This window comes from Schistocerca gregaria, chromosome 3, assembly GCF_023897955.1.
Source record: "Schistocerca gregaria isolate iqSchGreg1 chromosome 3, iqSchGreg1.2, whole genome shotgun sequence".
Classification (NCBI taxonomy): Eukaryota; Metazoa; Arthropoda; class Insecta; order Orthoptera; family Acrididae; genus Schistocerca; species Schistocerca gregaria.
The window spans coordinates 560,722,081-560,730,793 of record NC_064922.1 but is presented as its reverse complement, the minus strand read 5'-3'; positions in this window follow the sequence as shown (position 1 = coordinate 560,730,793).

Here is an 8,713-nt window from a genome sequence, read left to right as displayed (position 1 = left end):
AAGTAGTTGGAATTTTTTGTGATCTGTCTGAGGTACTTGATTGTATTCATGCTACTGTCTTAAAACAACTATTGTTTTATCTTACTGGTCCCTTTACAAGCAATTGATCTCAATCATACTTAAAAAACAGAATGAAGAAAATTACATAAATTTAGGAGATATAACTTCAATTACTGGGAAGAATTCGCGATGGGAATGCCAGGGAGTACTATTTTCGGTCTACTTCTCTTCGTTATGTACGTGAATCCCTTCCACTTCGCTTTCACCAGGCGGGATTTCTACTTTTTGCATACTATATTAGCGCTAAAAAAATCTCATTAGAGCAGCAGACGAAATTATTAAAGTTGTTTCTCAAAGACTTGTTAGATGGTTCTATGAAAACTGAATCACCCATCAATTTAAGAAAATTCTCTATACTCAGTTTCGTACAACAAATAAAGTCATATCAGCAATTGGTGTAGCACATGAAAAAGAGTACGTAAACAGTCTACAACGTTCGAAACCTTTGTGTACATATTGATGAAAATTTGAAATGGAAGAAATATATTACTTAGTATATTTTTGCTACTCTTATAATTACTAGTCTTTGGAACAAGTGAGTCAACTTCCAAATATATTTGGCATGGTGTCAATCAATTTTTGTTTCATAGATTATTTACTGTGTTAATTGGTCCATTAGGAAAAATGTATTGATTACACAAAAGTGGGCAGCAAGAATCACATGTGAAGTTCACTCAGACTCTGCCTGCAGGTATCCCTTTATATGAGTCAACTATTTTAACAGCCGCTGTGAATTTCATCACCAACAATCGTTCACAGTTTGAGAAAAATAGCTTTGTCCGCATCTGGAATATTGGGAGAAAACATTTCCTTTATTTCTCCTTATTAAAACTGTTAGTGGCTCAGTAAGGAATTTAGTATCAATACAATAGAACTAAACGCACCAGCTGCTGTGACATGTGTCTCCGTGGACATAGTTGAGACATTTCCTTCGAGTTAAGTCCGCCTCCGTCATCGTATCTGGCAACTATGCACATGGTCTCGGTTTGATTCCCGTACTTCTAGGAATTTTTCCTTGATGGAAAGACTGTGTGCATTTAGCCTCTTGATGCAGACTAGTGAATTCCTTGAGTGAGAAGTAGCGGCTCCAAAGTCTAGAAAACCGACAACGGCCGGGAGAAATGAGTGCTGAACCGCACCCGTCCATATGGTGCCTTGGCTTAGGGTGACACAGAGATCGCTCCCATTGGCCCACCCGAATCAGAATGTGGATCTGGCTTTTGTTTGGTCTACACAGCCAAGCCATGGTAAGTACTACAAAGTGTCGTGCTTGATTAGCAAGTAAGACAAAAATGCCGGCCTGCGTGGAAGAGCGGTTCTAGGCGCTTCAGTCTGGAACCGCCGACCGCTACGGTCGCAGGTTCGAATCCTGTCTCGGGCATGGATGTGTGTGATGTCCTTAGGTTAGTTAGGTTTAAGTAGTTCTAAGTTCTAGGGCACTGATGACCTCAGATATTAAGTCGCGTAGTGCTCAGAGCCATTTAAACCAAGAAAAAAATTATATATTGAAATTTGTTACTGTACGCAGTTTGTCATTTACTTATCCGAAACAACTCCAGATCATGAATCATTTGTACAGCACGTAATATTGCTCCTTGTATTGCATTGAATGGTATTACAGTCGGAAACTTAAACCTGTTTATCTGTGATGAACTCTTAGCATTTGCCTGCATGTAACTGCTATCGTTCTGGTTAGCGAGAATATTAAATGTCATTCTTGATTTTGGTTTGATGTGCAAAGTCCAATATACGACACGTATCAGAAAGTTACCTTTAATTATCAATTCCTCCACAAGTCGAAGTGCTGACAAAAACGACTGCAAACATTACGAAAAAGAAATAGCGGAGAGAGTGTTCAAGTGAAAATTTCCATTTCAGAATATATCCTAGGACGACGAAATTACTCTGTTACGTAATTTACTACAATACATTTTTTTTTCTGGAAGTAGGTTCGTCTTATTAATGATTCCAATACACCACATTATTCTCCACCCTTTTGGTTACAAAACTCTATTTTTCATCATAATCTCCGTACAATACGAACGCCTTAAGCCACCTTATTGTTAGAGCTTGTATGCCAGCATTGCACCACTCTACTGATCGATGACGGAGCAAACGTCCTGCTCCATCAATAACCTCCTTATCATTCACGTGTTGCTTCGCACTGGGTACATCATTCACTTGGCCAAGGAGATGGAAGTCATAACATGTGATATCTGGGTGAGATCTGGGCTGTAAAGTAGATGAGGAAGAACAGCCCAATAAAGGCACAGACTTAGGTGAGTCCTTGAGCTATCATGGAGAAGGAGAAGTTCGTTTGCATTTTTGTGGCAGCGAACACGCTGATACCGTCTCTTCAGTTCCCTGAGGGGAGCACAGTACGCTTCAGATGTGATTGTTGCACCTTGAGGGAGGACATCTAACAGAATAACCCCTTCAGAGTCATAAAAAATCGTAGCCATATCTTTATCGACTGAGGCTACGGCTTTGAACTCCTTCTTCGGAGGAGAGGCGGAATGGCTCACTCAATGGACAGTTGTTTTGTTTCCAGTTCGAAGTGATGAACCAATTTCGACAAGAAATTGTCATGATGAGCATCGTAAAGCAAGCAATTCCTCACAGATGGCCCTTCGTTGCTGTTTATGGTGCTGTGTTAGGAAGCGAGGAACCCAGCAGGCTCACACCTTAGAGTACCCCAATTGGTTGACGAGTGTGTCAGTACTACCAACAGAGACGTCCAATGTCCAGCGAGATGTTCAGCTTTGATCCGTCGATCCTCTCGTATGAGAGCCTACACACATTCCAACATTACAGGAGTCACAGCTGTGTGCGGTCGGCCGGCTCGCCGGAGTTCAAGTTTGCAGGACCGTGTTGCGACGATGACAGACAGCTCGCACAACGAGTCACCGTGCTTTTGTTCATGGACAGGTTTCCGTAGACATCCTGCAAACGCCTGTGTGTATCTGCGACGCTCTGGTTTTTCTCTAAAAGACATTCAGTGACAGCTGTCTGCTTTGAGCGCACCTCCGTGAGAAATGCCATTTTGAAGGATACGTATGGCACCGACACCTATCGAAATTTCATGAAACGATAGAGACTGAAGCGGGAAAATTCCACGCTGTTCCTCAACAAATACTGCATTTTTTCAACCAATACTGGCCGAGGAAAAAAATGCGTTGAATTACTCATTGAATCCCCTTTTCAGTTCAGTGTTTTGACGCATTTTGCTAAACAGCATAACCACAATTGAAGCTTTTAATATTTTTCGGTAAACTGTTAGCCCTGTGCTGTATGGAGGTACGCTACGCTCTTCGCATCTTTAAGGTATATGGGCAACACCACCACAGCTGTTGTTAAGAAACACTTTAACTTTCAATACCGGTTACGTTCACGCTACTGAAACTGTTTACATGTGTACCAAAAGCATTCCGCAGGCTGCTGGGCATCTGTCACCTGAAGATGTTGAACGAACGCCACCGGTAGGTGAGGTGGTGTTTTACACGTACCTTAAAGTATTAATGGTTGTGACTACACAGCGCTTAACAACGTAAGGTTATTGTGAGCTATTCAGATGTGACGTGTGTGATAAATCTGGGTCATCGTAACAGTCAGTGTGACGGGACCGTATCAATCAGTCGATAGAACGCCATGTGTGCATTCGAATAAGTATGGCCGACTTGATGCCTTCGGTCTGCGACGCTCTGTCTACGCAGGGACCCAACGAGTAGTTACTGAAAGAAACGAACTGAAAATGAGATAACACTTTCAAACGATTAAGTCGTTAAGGAAACCTTTCGCTTCTTACAAAATTCTGTGGCTACGGTCGCAGATTCGAATCCTGCCTCGGGCATGGATATGTGTTATGTCCTTAGGTTAGTTAGGTTTAAGTAGTTCTAAGTTCCTGGGGACTAATGACCTCAGATGTTAAGTCCCATACTGCTCAGAGCTATTTGAACCAATTTTTACATTGAAGTTACCTGAAGTAAATAGACATTCTATTCTCAGCCATTACAGTTTCGAGTAGTACACGTTATTGCATTGAATGTAAAAGAATCTGGATAACTTGAAACTCTTTTCTGGCACTGAAATTTATGACTATAAATTAACATAGAACCAAAAGCATCAGTTATTTTTGTACCTCTTTCACCACATAATGTCAACAGCTAGTCAAGCACTGTCCGGTTACCTCATAAAGCGTTCACTTTTCTGTGAAGTATCTTCAGAAATGATTAATTCAAAAACTTAAAGTTGTTGACCACATTCTTCACATAATGTACGTGAGGATATATTGCACACATTGGTCGTAGATATTTAAATATTTTTAGTTTTCTTTATTATGAAGGACTATCTTCAGCAAAGTGACGGACGCACAAGCAGACATGGCATGCTACTTTAAAAACTATATTAATGTCCAGTTACGGCTGATGCTGATTTCTCCCATGGTAAATTTTTTATACACTAAGTTTTCAGTGTGTTACAAACCAGGACGTTACGTATGTTAACAGAAACGTAGTTAGAATAGAAAAAAAACACTGTCTTTCTGTCAAACTACACAGCTTCCGTTTTTATCTACTGATTCATATTAATTTTACTGATATCAGTCTATGATGTATTTTGGAATAGTTAAAACCTTTTTCATATTAAGGGGGGCCTATTTTACTCCTCTTTGAGGTTAATGTAACACTCTTTCCACTTATTTCAAATCCAGTAGACAGAATTATAAAACTGTGTACATTTCCTTTCTTTTCTTTCGTTTAAATTTTCCTTAGCCATTTTTTGATATTACGTGGGTGAATAATAATACTGTTATTTTGAGGTTAAATTTTATTCTCAATGTATCTGTGTGTCGTGTTTACATATGTCTGGAATCTTTGAACCGGTAGGAAAAATGATATCTGTGTAAAGGTTTTATGAATGCACAAAAGAGGCAATTGGTAATTGAGTTAGTTCACGGACGGATCCAGATTAGTTCAAGGAGGGTCCCTGCAGTGTTAAGGTGGATCGTTCTGACCAGTTGAATTACTGATAGAAAATGTGAGAGTATTCTGAATCGTAGTGGTCGAAAGTCAAAGTTTGGAAAAAGACATCGTTCAAGTACTAAAAATATTAGTTCAAATTGGGCCCCTGAAGCGTTGAAGCGGATAGGAAGCGAGCGCGGTGTGAAGCGATGAAAAGTTTAATTAAATTGTGGAGAAAAGAATAATTTTGGCAGAGATCGAAAGAGGGAACGGAGGAGATCCGAGGCAGTAATTTTGAGATAGAGAAAGTCATTATTTGCGGGGAAATTCGAGTCGAAATATGAACATCCTAGAAGACTACTCCGTATTATTGTTGATATAGTTCCCTAATACTTTAATGAAGAAAAATTTATTTTGGAATCGACACAGGAGAAGGGAAAGGAAAGGAAAAAAAATACCAGCAAGAGGATTTAGAATATCTTCCAATAAGACGCCAGGCAGACGATATCATGGAGCCATAGAACCTTCTGGAATCATTAACAATCGAATTACGACGCTGCTGTTATATCGTGATGTATTCCAAAGAACCAACCAAACTAATTTACCTGACACTTAAGGTCGGAAGAGAATAAGAATTTTATAATCCTACAGAATTTCAAGGGAAGGGACTGATAGTGTCTCAGATATCGAACTGTGAATTTTTTCTCCAAACTCTGTTTAATAGTATGTGAAGGCCAAGCTTCGATCATTTATTTTGGATGAGAGTAATAAACCTACTGCATCCTGGTCGGAGACATAGTTAAGCAGTCGTCGTTGTAGAAGGGCAAAACCTGTTACGTAAACATGGCATATCTCGTCTGGCATTTTTGGAGCCTTTTGAAATTTCTTTACATTGTGTTAATCCATATTGCGACGCGCCGGAGGTGCTGGAAAGCTTTAATTCATTTCCGGTTATTATTTTGTTTTGTTAACAAAATATCCATTGCTATTTTATTCGAGATCAGCGATAATTAAGTCGATTGCTAAAGTCCAACAGTGTATCGGCATCGGAGAACCACAATACAGCCGTCACGAGGTAGGCCATATCTGTGATTCAGCGATCAACTGTCAGCCGCTATCTGTGATTTTTTGTTTGTCGTCGTGGGACAAAACTGCAGACCGAATATTACATTACGGTGCAACACATTCAAAGAACAGCGGTACCTATATCTGTAGACATTAATTTACTGAGGTAGGGTGTTATCGAAACAACTAACTTCCTCTTTTCCGTAGAGCATTAACTACCACAATTGCAAATAGCATTCTCTTACGTAGTGTTAATTCGGTAGAATTTTTATGTATTGGTATCGCACTTTCAAGTGCTGTAGCACACCAAACCAAGATGAAAAGGATGTTTCTTGGATAGATATTTAAAGCGCTGTAGCAATGAAACTGCATAATTGAGGAATAATCAAGGTTAAATACGAACTCCACCAAACATGGCACGACAGCTTCGGAAACCGAGATGTCGAAATTGCGCTACATGAGGCGCTTTTGTTACACGGCTTTGGGACCGGACATTTGATCTCAACAATCAGAACACAGAATGAGAGCACATTACACGTTACGTATTCAGCCAATGCGTGAACACACAATGGACGAAAAAGTTCTAGGAATGAAACACGAATAAAGTAGGTATTTCAGTGTAATGTGCAAAATCTACAGCACGAAGCGAATCGATGCTGTAACATATCTGAAATGTTGAGGAAATTTCAGGCGCCGGTTTCCACGAAAGGGACGGATCTGTAGTCACCAGTCGAGCTTGCAACTTTCTTCGAAAGAGTTACTGCATTACAGTTCCGCCAGGCGGCTAATGTGCACCCGCTTCAAAGAAAAGGTGATGTAATATTTCTTTCTGGCGATGTAGTGGACTAAACATCTACTAAACTAGGCAACTCACAAAAATTTGGTATTTCTGCCATATCGTGGAACGCATTTCTGACGTCCCGTAACACCCTGTCTACGTTTTGTGTGTGAACGGAACGATGTTTCGTATCTCAAGTTCAGACTATGGTTCACTCTAAAGTGCTGAAAGCTTTCAGTACTTTCAGTGTTATATGAACTGCAGCAGTCACTAACAATCGTCGCCCCAAGAAGCATCTTATCCTTTATTCTGAACGGGCTCAAGCAAGCAGTTTTTCGACCCTCTTTGAATTCCACCACTCACTTACATACGATTTCAAAGCCTTTGCTGTGCTTCCTTTACCCAAATTTTGCTTCGCCAACTCACAGCCAAACTGTTGGATTCCAGCATAGCTACGCTGCAGATCAGTCTGTCACCACAACTAGGTTTCTTGTATTCACATTCGTTGGCTTCTGCAACTCACAACCAAATTGTGGCATCCCAATCCTGGATACCCTACAGATAAATGTTACATTACAGCCAGATTTGTTGTGCCATTGCAAGCTGTGCTTTTATGTCCCATCCTATCAACACCGTACAAAGACACTACATACCCGGAAAATACAGCCGAAAACAGTTTATCCACCCTCCTGGAAATCGCGACCTTTTCGTAGAGTAACAGCCAAGTTTTTGTGACAGTAAATAATATAAAAGCCACTGGTTCATTCCCAGTAATTCTAGATCACTAAGCCCTCCTAGAATTTACGATTGCAATTGGTACCAATTCGTGGTTCCCGCGAACATTTTGAATTGTACAGTAATTGTCAGTGTAGGGTACGGAACGGGACATTTTGCACTTATTTTGTATGTGACATACCACTGGAGACTTTATAACTGTAATTAACTAGTGTTTAAAATATAATTTATGACTGTCTTTAAATTTTAATGAATTATGACTGAGTCACAATGTCACAGTGCCCCTCCTCCCCCCTCACCCCCTCTCTCTCTCTCTCTCTCTGTTGTTCTAGGATTAAGTTCTGTTCTAAGCCGTGCCATACCCTCGGAAACTGCGATATGGAAACCACCAAGACATATTCGAAATAAACGAGACGTATATTTCTTTCCCCAAACAAGGGTAGCAATGTCATTGCTTCATTCGCATCAGTTTACGATGTCATTTTACACCTCAACCTAGCCACATCTCTGATGAGAAAAAAGCAGAACCAAAATTATAGGTGTAAATATAGCTCTACGAATTTCAGTACTCATGTATTTTAATTCCTGTGCGTGCACGAAGAAAGAGTTTCGTTGTGTTGGCTGAATAATCACGTCTACTATGCTCCCTGTAAAGATCACTCGTCCTATGCGCAGATTGAATAATAAAAGCACATCGTATAGCGCAATCCTGATTTTACAGTTTCTGAAGCTATCGTGCCGTATTTGGTGAATTTCGTATTTATACTTGCTCATTCCGAAAATATGTACTTTAAATGCTTTAAATTTCGTATTTATACTTGCTCATTCCGAAAATATGTACTTTAAATGCTACACCGCATTAAAAATCTATCCAAGAGACATACTTTTCTTCTCCGGTTGGTGTGCTACAGTGCGTGGAAGTGCGATATCGACATATAAAAATTTAACCGTTAATTCTGTAATCAGAAGACGTTATGGAACGCTGAGAATTAGAATTTTATAGTTGAATAATTTTTTGTTTCATTCTTTTAACATTGTTAATCGTTTGAAGATTAGAGTTTTTTAGGTGTTTCTTTCGAATTAATTGTAAATAAGACTGAGGACGACATTGGAACTT